Here is a 16,344-nt window from a genome sequence, read left to right on the forward strand (position 1 = left end):
TTTGACTTTCATTTTTGTCTGAGATGATATTTTTATGATTTTTATTTTTTAATTTAGTGCATTTTTCTTATATAAAATGTCATTAATGTTGGTGAAGGTTTGAGAAAAATATGTGATGTGTATTTTTGGGTGTAACGTTCATATGTCAGTTAGATCAAGTTGATTGATTGTGCTGGTCAGATACACTATATACTAATAGATTTTCTGCCTGTGTCATTTACTAACAACTGAAAGGGTGTATTGAATTCTCATACTGTCATAGTGACTTTGTCTATTGCCCTTTAATTTCTGTCAGTGTTTTTATATGTTGGCATCTGCTTGTTGATTTCATGAAAGAGTATAATTATATATTTTAAAGAATTTGATTATTTTTAATTATATAATAGCTTTCATTTTTGGTGATATTCCTTTTTTGAAATATGCTCTGTGTGCAATTTACAAAATGAAAACCTCCATTTATCTTTTACTTTCCTATCTTATGATATGTGAAATGAATTTTTTATAAATAGTACATAATTGGATCTTGTTACTATATATAACTGAGCTATACAGCACAGATTAATTTCCCACAGTTCTGGAAGCTGAGATATGCTGGATCTACTAATCAGAATATCTAGTCCTTATTAACTCTATTTTTTCCACCCTTTGGTAAAGTAGTAAGTAACTAGGGAGACTTGAGGTAGGAGATGTAACCCCTCACAATTTCAGAGAAATCTGTGGAAGTCATTATCCCTGAGAGCGGGACACAGCTAAGGTGAATATACTGTGAATGTGGAAGTACTCTGCGTTTTCTCTTCCCAGTTATAAAAGGAATTCTCTGATATTTTTGTTTAAATTTAGTATGGTTCTTAAAAGAAGGACCAAATATGTAGACCTTGATTTAAAAAAGAGGAATGTCCTAAGAAGGACTCACTACGTAGACAGATTGATGGATTCATTACCACTTTAATGATATAAACAGATTGGATTACTCTAGGCTCAGAGCCAAATTATCTGTGGCTAACTTTAAGGTCTCTAATATCCATCAATTGATTGTTCCTGTATTATGACCTAATTCCATATGACTATTAGGTAAATTCCTTGTAGTACACACAACCCAAAATCTAAAAATATCTTCAAATAACATCTGAGGCCTATGACAGAGATTTTCCCAATTTGCTGCAACATGCCCTCCTGGTGCCACAAATGCATTTGAAAAGTGTATTGGTTTCTGACTTTCTTTACACTGTTACTTGAGAATTTTATGAAATTGCTACCTCATTGGAGGTGGTATTTGGGGAAAACTAAATCCCAGGCCATGGTATCTTCCATGGCTCCAGAATCACAGATATCAGCTGTGTTGTCTTGAACAGCAGCCTTCTGAAGCTGCAGTTCCTGGGCCTTTCCTTAATTCTAGTAGATATGAAAATGCCAATCACTTGTCAACATTTTTCTTTAATAATGATTGACAGTTTATAAGTCTAATAGCTTTTACTCTGGCTGAGTTTGTTGATGCTATCTGTGTACCCATCACTCTGCTTTCAGGTGGCTGCTAGTACTGTTACCCAGTTTTCCAGGGTCCATGGAACTTGTGATTTCAGGTCTTTTTCTCAACTTTATCTTATAAAAATGGTATAATAAATTTCAATGCATTGATATTTTGAAACTAAAATCTTCTGTTTTCATTGTTGCTCAGCAACCTTATTTCTAGGAACCTCCTTTGAGATACACAATTAAATAAAATCATAAACCAAAAATAAATAAGATTTAATCTTGATAAATACATGAATTCTCCTTAGGTGCAAGTTGTAATGCAAGCAACACCAACAAAACTATTTATTAAAAGAGTTTAGTAATTTACGTAATTGTGAACTATTTATATAAATTATGAGAATTCTCTCAACCCTGATTTTACTATCTGAAAACAACAATAAGCAAATGATAAGCTGCCAATGGAGCTGAGATTATAGAATAATAGATGGGACTAGAAGTGAATAACAGTTATGAAGAAGAAGTCAAGTAGCAGGGATATGTATACACACACACATATCTACGTGTATAACAGTAGTAGAGATAATATATACACAAGTGCATGTCTAGGTATATGACAGAGGGGACCACTTCTATTTCAGCACTTCAAATGGTACTGGTAAATTTTGTTGGTATCTCAAAAATACTTAACCCTGCTCTTATTTTAAAATTATTTTCAGGCTTATTAAATATTAAAATATACTTTACATATCATTATAATTATAAGCAGTCGGTAGGAAATACTCTTATTATAACAAAGAAATGGGTTATATACAAAATAAGAAAATTTAAGATTATCTATATTTCCATGATAATTAGTATTAAATAAAAACATCCCATTCAATCCACTTTTAATTTCTGCTGTCTTCCATCTATATTTTGAAAACAAAATAATGCTAATGGGTTAAATTTTGATAAAATGAGGAGAAAAACAGATCTCTGAGATAGAGTTGGTAGAAATATCAAGAGGACTTTGTCATTAGTGTATGCATACAATAAATTGGAGTGGAAAACCTCAATAAAATTTCATATTTTCAAGCTGAGTTACTTGCAATAATGGTGTTTCTCTGTTAAAAGAGAAATTATCATAACTATAGAAGAGAAGAGAGTTTGTCAAATTTGGGAGGTGTTACAATCACAACACCTTCCTTTGACAAATTCAGTGCTATATTGTCTCCATTATTTATTCAGTACCTACGTTGTCATGGTAACAACAATATCCTAAAACAATGTTATTCTGTGGTCAAAATTAATAAATAAGTGTACAAGTGTATTAATACAGTTTTGTTCTGCTTTATTTTGAGACAGGGTTTCTCTGTGTAGTCCTGGCTGTCTTGGAACTTACTCTGTAATTAAGGCTCACCTTGAACTCAGAGATCTGCCCGTCTGCACCACCATCACCTGGCCATCATATACAGATTTCATTGAACTCTTAAAAAACCTTCATATCTTACAGATGGTTAAAATATAGGACAGAACCCTCAGAGATGGTTCAGACAGTAAACTGTCTATACGGCAAACGTGGAGACATGCATTCGGAATGTCAAAATTCACACAAAAGTGAGGCAAAATGGCTGTATCTGTAAGTCTAGTGTTGGTGAGGCAAAGAAGGAGGGATCCTTGGAGCTCTGGCTAGCTAAATAAGTGAGCTTCAAATTCATTAACAGATTCTACTATAAAAAGTAAAAGTAAGGACCATTTGAAGGGTAGTACGGAAAACTAATATAGCAAAAGCTTCCTAAAATATATACAAGGAGAGATAAATGAAATTACCAAATAATGGGAGATGGAGCCCCAAATGGCCATATCTTGTTACCAATGAACCTTCTAGTACTGGGATTAGGTTACATATAATTGAATTCTTGTCCAAAGGGGTACCATGGGGATGCCCAAGCAAGTCAGACTGTTGCCAAGGCTGTAGTTGCTCTCTACAAACTGACAGCAAACGTCGGTTGCTGAAGACAACACCTACACTGCTCATTGAACATGTAGAAGTTGAACTGATGCCTACATATAGCTTTCACAGCTATGCTCTACCTTCATTGGTAGAGGAAGTTTCTCTGCATGTTTTCAAAGGAGAAACATAAACACCAGCACAGCCACAGACTCTTTGATCTACAATGTGCATCATGCCTGCAACATATGCTATTCCAACAGTGACACAAAGTGTGTGAGAGTAACCAACCAACATCTGATGTTATTGAAGCCCCACTCCGTGAGACATGACTCATACTGAACACTGCTTGAGTGACCAAAAACTAGAGACTAGATACCCCAGCAACCTAGGAACCTAGGGTAAAACCAAATACTACTGTTCTTTAAAAATAGCAAAAAAAAATGAGTCCTAAACATATGCTGTCTCATTGATCAGTACCTTGCTCAGCCATCATTAGAGAAGCTTCTTTGGGCAGCAGATGGGAACAAATGCAGTGAACCACAGCCAGCTATTGTGCAGAGAGTGATAAACCTTAGAACACTCAGTGCTAAATGGGTGTCTCCATCAAATTCCTCCCCTCAGGGCTCAGAGATCCTTTTAAAAGAGGAGGTGGAAACTATGTAAAAGTCAGAAGGGATGGAGGACATCAAGAAAGCAAGGGCCTCTAAATCCACATAATTAATGCACGTATGAAATCACAAGGACAGAGGTTGCATGCACAGGTCTGCACCTGATGGGCTCCTAGAACTGAAAGGAGAAATGGACTCTCTCTCTCTCTCTCTCTCTCTCTCTCTCTCTCTCTCTCTCTCTCTCTCTCTCTCTCTCTCTCTCTCTCTCTCTAATGCTTAATCCAGAAGCTGGCTCCAATTGATAATCACTTGCAAATGAAAATTTAATTTCCTCCAAGGGAGTTACACTGGGGAAAAATAACTACTCTTAAGTGTAGGGTACTTGCCCAGCTTAGTTGGCCATCAGAAAACAAACTCAGAGGCATCTTTGGAGGTTCCATGTGTCATACTGTCAGGGATTTTTTTCTTTTTCCTTTTTAATTTCCTTTTCAATCTTTAATTATAATTATTCTTTCCTCTTTTTACCTTATTTTGGGCCTTTTTGTATATATTATGACCTCCAATTTAGTGATTTTATGGTATTCTTGAGTGTATGAGCCAGTGTGTCTGTGATACCTGTGACTTTTCTTTGGCTCTTTTCTGTTAGTTTGTTTGTGCGATTCTGATGTGTTAGATTTTTTATCTTATATTATTTTATTATTATCTCTGAGAAGCCTGCTTGCTTTCTAACAAGAGAGAGAAAGGGAGTGGATTCTGGTTGAATGGGAGGTAGGGAACTGGGAGGTGTTGAAGAGATGGAAACCATAGTCATGATCAGAAAAAAAACTTATTTTCTATGAAAGAAAAAAAATAATGTGGAGAACAAATGATGAAGACAACCACTTGGGCTGTTACAATACCACAAGGTCATACACATACATTACATGTACACTAAATTTGTGTGCAGATTGTGTGTGTCTGTGTGTGTGTGTGTGTTTACTTCCAGAAGTGTATAATTTAAAATTGAAATTGATTCATTCCTATTTTTAGGGTATATGTTCATTTTGTAAAAGAAATGAATATAATGTAAACCAGTAATTGATTATATTAACAATCACTGCATGGTTGTGGAAAAGCCTCATGACAAGCAAAACTCAAAGGATTTTTATCCAATGAATTGAGATTCATGGAACGAGGGCAAATGGAGAGCACAACTTTTAGTTAAAGAGGTAAAAGTCCTGGGGGCTGGAGAGATGGCTCAGAGGTTAAGAGCACTGGTCTGCTCTTCCAGAGGACCCGGGTTCAATTCCCAGCACCCACATGGCAGCTCACAACTGTCTGTAACTCTGGTTTCAGGTGATCTGATACCAATGCAAATTAATAAATAGTTAAAAAAAAAGAGGTAAAAGTCCAAATAGACACTTCTATTTGGCCCAAGACATGCTAGGGGCCATAAAAATTGAACAAACAATATAGAGAATATTACCAAATACAAAGAACTCTTTCATTATTAGAATTAAGTTAAAATAAGAGGAAGACCAGCTATACACAAAACTTAGACCACCTTTTAATATATATATACAGGAATATAGGGAAAGCCTGGAAAACAAAAGGATGTGACTAAGTTCCTAACTTCTGTCTCATCATCAGAAAGAAGATTCAAATTCTCAATGAGATTTAATTAACTATTTTCATAATTTCAGAGATGAGAAAATAGATGGTACCCCCCAAAATAAAGTTCTCATTGGAACTTCCATTTATTTTCTGCTGTCTCCTTTTATCATTGTTACCTACTCCAGTTACCTCTGTCCCCAGAAGCATTTCCTCAGCTCATGGAAATCAATGTACTTGGATACACATGCTGTTTAGAATATAGGAAATAACAACGCCCACTTATTCCTTTTGGCTTATAGATGGTAAAATCCCTTGTAAATATATAATCTTTGATATTGTCCAGCACTCAACTTCTGTAATTGACTACCTTTTAAATAAATGATCCAAAGAACAATCCAGTTTCTTCCTGTCCATCTGCTTAGTGTTGGAACCCTTTCTTATACAGATGGCTTCTGTATAAGATAGTCAAATTGGATGCCTTTTCCATCCAATCTGAAGAAAGGGCAAGGCATAATTAGTTGAAGCTGGGACAGAAAAGAACATGCATGAAACATACCAGCAACAAGAATGAATGTGGCTTGTTAGAAAATACATCATAAACTTGACTTGTATGTGCTCAATACAAAATGAAAATTATTGTGATTACAATAATAACAAATATCACTTTGTAGTACCACATAACTATGTAAGGAATAGTGAGACTAAAATAAACTTCCAAATTAAAAAGAAGCAGGGATTAGGTCAATTATATTAGATACTTTTGTCACAGTTGTGACAAAACACCTGACAAACAAGAGCTGGAGAGATAGATCAGAGCTTAAAAGTACTTGCTGCTCTTTTAGAAGTCCTAGTTTCAGTTCCCAACTCCCACACTAGGCAACTCCCTTTGCTCTCTGCAAACATTGCAAGTACACGCTACAAATACAGACAAGCAGACTCATAATAACTAAACATAATTAAAAAAAGAAACAGAAAATTGACAAAAGCAAATTAAAGAAGAGGTTAATTTTGTTCCCAATTCATGGTACTCTGCTATAGGTGGGAATTCACAACATTAGAAACTTGAGATAGTTGGTTACCTTGCATATACAGTCAGGAAGGAAAAAGAGAGATTGTTAAGACAGATAGAGATTGATTGACAGATAAATAGATAGATGATAGGCAAATAGAAGATAGATGATAGATAGGTAGATAGATAGACAGACAGACAGACAGACAGATAGACAGACAGACAGACAATCAGATACAGAGAGACATAGAAAGACAGACACTATTTCTTAGCTTTCTCTCACCTTTGTATTCATTCCAGGTGCCCAGCCTATGGAAGGCACTGCCTGCCTACATTTAGGATGGGTCCACCCACCTCAATTAGCTTAGTCCCCAAAATCTTTTACAGAGAAGACCAGAGGCTTGTCTCCTAGTTGGTTATAGATCCAATTAAGCTGGCATCTAATATTAATCTCCACAGTTAGAAACTTTGACAAAATTGGTAGTAGGTTATATATCAATGGGAAAATATGAGCTCAATGTATTTCTGGTATACCTTCATTTCTGGTAAAATCAGAATTTCATATTGACTTATGATTGGATTTCTTCATTATTTAGGATGGATAACATCATTTAGGCACAATGATGGTAAAAAGCTGAAAGATAAATGGTATATATGATACTGTGGTGATGACTGGATAGTAACACTGATAAGCATTCCAAGTAACACCTAAAAAGTGGTCATGTTAGGGATATGATCACCAACACTGCACTGGAAATTTAGTGAATTGCCAGATGAGCAGGGTAAGAGCAGGTTAGAGACGGAAAATAAGTGCCTAGACCATTTATGTCTCCCTATAATTATGTAGTGATAGTACTGCAGGTTGAATACTGGGTTGAGAATGTAAAACTAACGAGAACAGTGACACCACGCGGACATTACAATCATCATTGAAGTGATGAACTGGTCTTGATAAAATTCTCAGTAGCCCATCATTTTATCTGGCCTGTAATTTCCTGCCTCTTTGCTCAGTTTGTGATAAGACACATCACACACTGCATTAATACTGCCGAATTTGCTCTCTTTTTGCTGATTCAGTAACTCAGAAAGTGATTCCACTCTACCTATGATGTGCTCAGGGAAACTAAGCCCACTTTAGATCCATTTTTTTCCTGAGGTAGATAGTAACAAAAGTAACTTTAAAAGTTAATTAGCTAAGAGATAGAGACATATATTTGCAAAGAGAAGTACAAAGAATCAGCATTGGTGAGTTCCTAAGGTATTTTAGTTGAATGAACTTTTGTCATCTCAATATTTTAATCATTTAATATTTATCAATGTGGCAACCATTCAAAGTGGATAATGCATATACTGTAATGGGCATTACATAGCATAAGTCTAAATTCAGTACATAAAAGCTTTTCATGCTAAATCTCCAAGCACCATATGAATAATTTATTAGTGTGGTGGAGTCCTAAAATACACCTAAGATGTACCAAAAGAAGTAGCTAAAGGTATGGCCAGCAGTGTATTCTAGAAGCTTATGTGCCCACATGACTGAAAGGCTTTCTTATTTGGAAAACATTTATTAAGCTTCTCTTTTATAGATATAATATTTAATAGAATAAATAAGAAAATAGCAACTCTGGCTTTAGCAAAACATGGAGCATTAAAACAAGAAGGAATTATATAATTCTCCACAACAGAATTGAGAACATAGACATTGGAAAAGAGATTAGAAATATCACTAGTCATCTCAGATTTTATTGCCTTCTAGTCTCAGTCATGTTTTAGAAAGGATGAACCGCCAAATAATGTATATTAGCTATGTCAAATACTTTAACAACATTTATTAACATATAACTATAAGACTTGAAAGATGTAGTGAGAGTACTGCTATTCACACATACTTATATTGTGGCACATAAATATATGATACATGCACAGCATATTTGAGAAAATAAAATTGAATACATGGCCATGTAATTTTATTTTCAGTAGTAAATTGCTATTAAATGAATATGAAAAGAAAAATAGAGAAAATATTGAAAGTCTCAAATTCACATGTGCACCAACATATACATGGAAAATAATACACACACAAATAATTAACAAAGAGCAAAACTCGATTAAGTAGAATAGGAAGGGGTACTCACAGAATTGAGTAAGGGTAACTGAAGAATGACTATCATCAAAGTACATTAACATACATGTATGTCATGTCTTTTTTTATTTTTTGGTTTATGAGACAGGGTTTCTCTGTATTGTTTTGGAGGCTGTCAGACCAGCCCGGCCTCAAACTCACAGAGACCTGCCTGCCTCTGGCTCCCGAGTGCTGGGATTAAAGGCATGTGCCACCACCGCCCGGCATATTTGATGTCTTAATAAGAAATCTGAGTTACACACGGATTTCAATCTAAAATCATGGGTAATTTACAGATATTATTTAAAATCTCTGGAATATTTTAAATCTCAGAATTTATTGTTTTATTTGTCAAAAGAATGTAAAATCTTGAGCTTCCCTTCTAGAACTGTTGCAAGTGTAAATACATGTTAAATATAACACAATATCATTTTGACAGATGATAGATAAATGATAGATAGATAGATAGATAGATAGATGATAGATAGATAGATAGATAGATAGATAGGTGATAGATGGAAAATATCTTCGAGTGCTTAACACTATCAATCCCTGTTGCCGTTAACTATTTTGTTTGATAAAATCACACAGAGATCATTGAATTTATAAAGTCTGTGAAATAGCACAAAGCAGATGGATAAAAGGCATGTCATAAAAGGGCCTCAGATACTAAGAAGGAGTTTTCTGGATGTGTCCACAAGGTAGAAATACCCAGGACAAAAGGGTGACATCAGTCAGGAAATATAGAAAAATTTAGGAGCATGACAAGAGCAATGCTTTGACCCCTGACTTCCCAAAGTTTAAACAAGGAATAGAGTAACAGTCACTAAAAAGAGCTTGTGATATGCTTCCGGGCTTTTGAGGAGGTGGGGAGGGAGTTGTTCTGTAGCACCGGGGGAAGAATATCTCTCTAAAACATGCGGATTTCAGCATTCAGCCATGATCTCAGACATATTCTATGATATGTAATTTTGTCGGGTGGACCAATACTTATTCCAGATTCTGGGCCTGGGTGGTTGCAGATGGTCAGCTTGAGGGCACTCCTCTATCTTCACCAACAGGGGGAGTTCTCCAGCATTACCTCCGCTAGTTTATCCTATTAATCAAGAAGCAAGGGGTAGGACCATTTCTCCTGCTTTCACACCGTCAGGGAAGGCTGGACTACATCTTTCATCACCAGGACCAGCTCTGCGGTGTTATCCAAGAGGCCACTCTCCTGAGTATTGTATCTGGTGAAAGGCAGGGATACCTCTCTTACTCTCATGAGCACAAGCCCGGCTCTCCCACCTGCCACAGGCAATGAGGAGCAGGTTAGGGGCATCTCTCCCTGGTCCATGCCACCATATGGCAGCTGAGGGGTGGGACCAGATCTCCAAAGCTTATGGATCCGGCTCACCTGCACCCCTGTCGTCAGGCTAGGCTCTACTGTGCTGCCCAGGCAAGGTACATGGTCAGATTTCCCAAGTGCTGTAGCTGGTAGGGAGAAGGATCATCTGCCTGGCCTGCCACAGGTAGCAAGGGGTGAGGAGGCATGGCATCATTTCCTTGACCCCACCACCACATGGCAGATGAGGGGTGGGGCCAGCTCTCCCACTCTCAGGCTCTCAGGTTGGGCTCACCCATGCCCTTACCAACAGGTTCAGCTCTATTGTGCTGGACAGGAGAGGTGAAGGGCTTGCTTTCCCTAATACTACAGCTGGTAAGAAAGAGAGTCAGCTCCCTTGCCTGCTGAAGGTGGCAAGGGACAAGGGGCATGAGCGTCCATCTCTCCCTTACCCACACTGTTGCCTGATAGAGGAGTTGTTGGGCCAGATCTACCATGCTCTTGCCCTCAGGGTCAGCTCTGCTGTGCTGTTTAGGTGAGGTGCAGCACCAGCTCTACTGGCTGCTGTAGCAGATGAGGAGCAGAGACAGTTCTCCCACTCTCAAGACCTCAGGACCAGCTTTCCTCGCCAGAAGTAAAGGAAACCACCTGGTTCAACTATGTGTGTTTCCACCTGCTCAGTTGTAGTCATATTGTTCTTGTTCAGTTCATGTTTAAACTCTCACTCTGGTAAGACTTGTGATTGTGATTTCTGATATACCTAGGAGGCACAGTCTCATAGCAAACTCTATGGTCTTTCAGCTCTTACAATCTTTCTGTCCCCCTTCTTCAATGATCCCTGACCCTGAGGTTCATGAGTTGTTTTATAGTTCTATCCATTAGAGCTGAGCTCCACAACTCTTCATTTTGATTGGTTGTGGTTTTGTGTATTGACCTACAGCTGTTGCAAAGAGAAGTTTCCTTCATGAGGGGTAAGGACTACATTTATCTGTGGGTATAAGGACAAATTTAAAATGCAGTTAGAGATTATTCTAGCTTGGTAAATTTGCTGTTTAAGCTCTATGATTCATGAATTCACTAGTTCTGGGTAGTTGGCTAGGTTTCCAGTACCAGACATAATGCCCCTTCTGTTGAGTATGTCTTAAGTGCAATTAGATGGCTAGTGATTGCTACCAATGTGTCCATGCCACTACTACATACTTAGGGTTATTGTGCCAAGATAATTATTTTTTATGGTTCATAGGTGTTACAGCCATAGGGATAGGACTATTGGTTGTTCCCCTCCCTGGAACCTTCCATGGTACCATTTGGTACCATGAAAGGTAGTCCTCAGGGAGGCTTTCATCTCAGTTCCATCACAGGGACCTTTGGGCCTAGTGACTGTACTCCATAGTGCTTTTAACAATAAGGACTTACATTCCATTGGGTGGGTGTAGAGGACAACCAAGGGCAACAGCAATAGTCTATAATATTTTGATAGTCTCTCGGACAACCCAACCAACAATTCAAAAGCGTTCCTGACTTTAGAGATCTAGTTGGTCTTTAGCTGTTGAAAGAAGCATTGTCAGTCCAGATGAAAAACTTATTTAATTGGCATATATTTTGTATACAAGCTTATGTGTATTGTATTGATTTGGGGATAGATCATTAAGAGCGTAATTCTTTTAACTTTTCATACATCCTTACTGTTCTCTTTTTTCTGCATCTTCCCCTCTACATAAAGACCCATTTCCTATTTACCCAATCTAATAACTCTTACTCTGTTATCAACCTCTCCATTGCTCCCTCACTGCCTACATTCTAGCAATAATCCCTTTTTACTTTTCTTGGTTTTGTAATTACCCCAGGATATATGCTCACAGATACAGACTTACAGTTAGGATCCTCAGATGATTGGAGCACATGCAGTGTTCATCAATTTGAGTTGGGTTACCTCCTTCAATATGATCTTTCCTAATTCCATCCATTTACCTACAAAGTTCATAATTCCATTTCTCTTTACAGCTGAATAATTTGCATATTTCATTATCTATGCAATGCTGAAGTACATTTATGCTTTTTCTTTTTCCTAGCTATTGAGCCACAATGAATGTGGCTGAGCAAACATCTGTGGACTGTGAAGAGTCCTTAGAACATATGACAAGGAGTGGTGTATTGGGATCCTATAGGTGAAGGTGACTTACGTTAGCTTAAAATGATACTATCAATTACTGTTTGTATAGAACATTATATCATATAAAGTATTTATATAGTATATATCTCTTAGTTTAATCAAGGCCAGTTTTTATCATCACTTATAATTGTGGAAAATGAAACTTACAAAGGCTGAGGAATTTTTTAAACTAGTAAATGACAAAACTTGAACTCAACTCCCATCATGGCCATCTCATCATCAATTATTTTATATCAATAATTATAGATATCCTAAATATTCTTCTACTATGTATAATACTGATTGCATGGCACTTGGCATATAAATATTTAATGTTTTCTTGGTTTTGAAAACTTCACAGTCCAATGAAGGCATAGTGTTGTAAAGATGGAATTTAATAATATATGATACATGAAATGAGTAGATAATGGAGAAATGAGCTAAGCCAAATAAGATAATGATCAATTTTATCACTAGTTGATAATAAGCATTTTCTATAAGTGCTACAATGCTGTCTATTAATTAAATTATCTGATATAGTTACAGTTCTTTATTAATGCTTTCAATAAATATTTAAACTAAAGTACAGCTAGCAAGCCACCTTTATACAACTGGTAAGGAATGAGAAACAGATATGTTTAGTTTCAAAGCTCCATTCCATGGCAATATATACAAATTTCCTCTGCAGTACTTTTCTAGAAGGGGATGCTTTATATTGATGCTGAAAATTGTGTGTGTTATCATTAGAGAAGGCAGAGATGATATTCAAAAGATATTATCAGGAATAGAGCCCCAGAATGAAAATGCAATACATGTACCTTGTTATTACAAGTCAGTATATATGTGGAGAGATTGCCGAGTTCTAAGAATGAAGACAGAGGAAGTGGCCAGACTGCACACTGTGCTGGGGGACCCTGCTAAAAATGGTGGGACAGATTCAGAACCATTGAAAATGACTAAGATGCAAAATTAGATGAGATATAGGATTGTTATTTTGGAATACTGAAACTATAAATGCTAGTACTAAGCCTACCAGCCTGTAGCTGAATTGGATGATTAATTCAATTAGTATGAATTTTAGTGTTTCAAAAATGTGCTTGCTAGGAATACAGAGGAAGCTGAGCAGGAATGTTAGTGGATAGAACATAAGACAGAAACAGGCTTTAGATAAGCTAGTCTCTGTCCCTGCTCCAACTTGCTTTCTGTGACATGCATGCTTCTGGAAAATGTCCTCTGCACCAGTAACCAGCATTTGTGAATATTATTCATGACTTCATGTCAAACTGTTCAGTGCATTATAAAATGCAAGATACATGAATGTTTTTATTGCTTATTATGAATCTTGAGTGCATTGACAAAGGATACGGTAGTAGTGAGATTTTCTCATTTTCTCTTTCTTCCTAGCTCACACTTCAGTTATGTGAAGACAGGCTGCAAGGATAAAACCTACTTACCAATAACAGGGATGATCTAATTGAAGGTCAGACTTTGAGGAAAGCTGAGTGTGGGTTAACAATTAAACAGTAATTGAAAAGATGTATCTTAAGGAAATAGAAAGTGCCTAGAATTAAGTAACTGTACTATAACAGAAACTTGGAATTGGGAAAAAGAAGACCAGGCAAAAGTATTCAATTAGCTACTGTAAAAATTGTTGCAGCAATGCCTTCCTTCATACTGACTCAGAAACAAACATCCCACACTCCACTGGAAATGAGACAGTTGTTATTGATCTGATAAGAACAAGGGCTCCTTATGAGTTTTTATGTAACCCAAAAAAAGAACCATACACATAAATCCCAGGTAGTTCTTTAATTCTTGCCATATTAATTTCTTTTTTGTATTATAAAGTTTTATTATTTTTTAATTTTTTATTTTAATTTTAAATAGCTTGTTTTACATGACAATCCCAGTTCCCTCTCCCTCCCCTTCTCCTGCATCCCCCATCCCAAACACAGCCTCCCACCCTATTGCCAATTCCTTCCACATAGGGGATATCTAGAGTCTGTCATTTCACTCAGGTAAGAGTCCAGGCTGAGAGAGTTTCCCTCTTTGTGCTATAGACACACGATGTCTGTTTGTATTCCAGGGATAAACACTGATCTACTGCTCAGGGCCCCATAGGTTGCCCAGGCCTCCTCACTGACTCTCACATTCAGGGGGTCTGGATCAGTCCCATGCTGGCCTCCCTGCTGTCGGTCTGGGGTCCAAGATCTCTCCCCTGTTCAGATCAGCTGTCTCTGCTGGTTTTGCCAGCCCATTCTTTGCCAATTTGCTCATTGTTCCTCTCTGTCACTGGGTTCCTTGAGTTCATTTCAGTGTTTAACTGTGGGTGTTTGCCTCTGCTTCCATCACTCACTGCATGAAGGCTCCCAGATGGTTATAGACATCAAGTTCATTATCAGGAATGGGCATTCGAGGTAGTCTCTCCACTATTGCTTAGCTTGCCAATTGGTGTCATCCCTTTAGATCACTAGAGGTCACACTGGTGCCTGATCTGTCTTCTAACCTATGATTCCCTCTTCCCCCTATTCTGCCCCCTTTCTGTTCCCCCATGACCTACTCTCTCTTCCTCTTCTCCCCCTCTCTTCTTCCCAGCTTCCACTTCCTCCACCCCTTGCCATGTTCCCCATCTGTTCAGAGGATCTTGCCTCATTCCTCTTCTCTTGGGTACTATACATATCTTTTAGGTTCTTTCCTGTTTCCCACACTCTCTATCAGTGGAAGTGCAGACTGGCACTATCCTGATCCATGTCTAAAATCCATATATGAGTGAGTACATACCATGTTTGTCTTTTTGCGACTGGGTTACCTCACTCAGGATGGTTTCTTCCAGTGCTATCCATTTATCTGCGAATTTCAAGATTCCATTGTTTTTTTTTTTTTCTGTTGCCTTCAAGTTAGATAACCAGTAAGGGTTCAAGAATTAGTAGGAAGAAAAATGCTTCTTCATTGGATCCCTTGATAATACCAATTTCTGGTTCATTCTCTTTTTGTGGGAAAATTCTAGTTACCTTTTTATTTTGAGGGTGTGGAAAAAGAAGTTATAAGCATTGATCTTTGAGGTGTCTTTTATCTTAACCATAATTTAATGTTTAATCCTAATTTGTGCATTCAGTGGCAAGATATAATGATGATCATTTACTTTTCTTTCTAAACATCATAATGTTAATTTGTTAGTCATTCTCTAAGTATATCAAAATCATCCTAAATTTAAATTACCTCACCTCTTTCTAGTGTATATATGGACTGTATAATGCCAATAAATCTCTTCCATTCATAGAATATCACTGGGTTAGGAATTGTTTTAAGCTTGAGGAAAGAAATAAGCACACATTTGAAAAATATAAGGAACTTGGAGAGATCATTTCATGCAAACTACAACTTCAATTTTCCAAATGTTTGTGCAAAAGAAAGACAGTATAAATCACAAGATGCACTAGGAAACAAATGTTTAGTACTTTTTATTTTTTACAGATTTATCTATATTTAATGATGTGTATATCTGTGTGTAGATTTTATATACATGAGTGCAGGTGATTGTAGTTACCAGAGTTACACTTGAGGGTGGTTGTGAGCTGCCCATTTCTATGTGCTAGAACTAAACTGTGACCCTCTGAAAAAGCAATATGTGATTTAATCACTGAGCTACTCCAGTCCGTAGTATGTGATGATATACTATTAATGATTTATTAAAACTTGACTGAGGATTCAGAAAGTCAGCCACAAGTCATAGAAGTCAGGCACACACCTTTAATCACAGCAGCATGACTTTAGTAGATGTTAGTACACACCTTTAACCCTAGGACTCAGGATTAAGAAGTAGATGAATCTCTGTGAGTCCATGCCCACCCAGATATAGACAAGATTGATCCAGTCTTAAAGAGAAACAGCTTGCATAAAGATTATCTCAGCATCTGGGATCACAGGCCTTTAATCCCAGCATCAGAGAGGTATAAAAGACAGGATAAAGTTCTCAGTATTAGGCATTTATTCTCCAGCCACATTGAGGATGCACTCATTCACCAGCCACATTCAAGATAGGAAGACATTCAGTCTCAGGATTCTCCAGCCACACTGAGGGGAGGCAGCAGATCATCCCACTTAGCCTAAAGTAGTGGTAAATGCTAATG

General features: G+C 37.2%; 1 long non-coding RNA gene across 4 annotated transcripts in view; it reads left to right on the forward strand.

Annotated features, from left to right (window-relative positions):
• LOC121132914 overlaps positions 1-16,344 on the forward strand; it is a 142,884-nt gene that overhangs the window by 10,264 nt on the left and 116,276 nt on the right. For 3 of the 4 annotated variants that reach the window (XR_005869633.1, XR_005869632.1, XR_005869624.1), the window contains exon 4: positions 12,135-12,236. The exons of the other annotated variant lie outside the window; for it this stretch is intronic. This is a non-coding gene — a long non-coding RNA (uncharacterized LOC121132914). The remainder of the gene's footprint in view (positions 1-12,134; positions 12,237-16,344) is intronic. 4 annotated transcript variants of the gene reach the window in all.

This window comes from Mesocricetus auratus, unplaced genomic scaffold, assembly GCF_017639785.1.
Source record: "Mesocricetus auratus isolate SY011 unplaced genomic scaffold, BCM_Maur_2.0 Super-Scaffold_4256, whole genome shotgun sequence".
NCBI lineage: Eukaryota > Metazoa > Chordata > Mammalia > Rodentia > Cricetidae > Mesocricetus > Mesocricetus auratus.